The sequence below is a fragment of the Parus major genome, chromosome 5 (assembly GCF_001522545.3).
Source record: "Parus major isolate Abel chromosome 5, Parus_major1.1, whole genome shotgun sequence".
In the NCBI taxonomy this organism is placed as follows: domain Eukaryota; kingdom Metazoa; phylum Chordata; class Aves; order Passeriformes; family Paridae; genus Parus; species Parus major.
In genome coordinates, this window is record NC_031774.1 from 8,794,031 (window position 1) to 8,794,264 (window position 234).

The window sequence follows — 234 nt, forward strand, 5'->3', positions numbered from 1 at the left end:
TCCCCCAGGCACACCCTGCTCCCCTCAGGACATCTCCTGTTCCCCTCAGGACATCTCCTGTTCCCCCCAGGACATCTCCTGTCCCCATCCCTGCTGAAGGCACAGCCACTCCAGGGACCATTCCTGCTTCAGCTGCTGCCCCCAGATTTGTCCCCTGAACTCAGCCCTGTCTACTCCCAGCTCCCCTGAGCCTGGCAGAGCAGTCCAGCTGCTGACAGATGCCAGGAGAGCTCA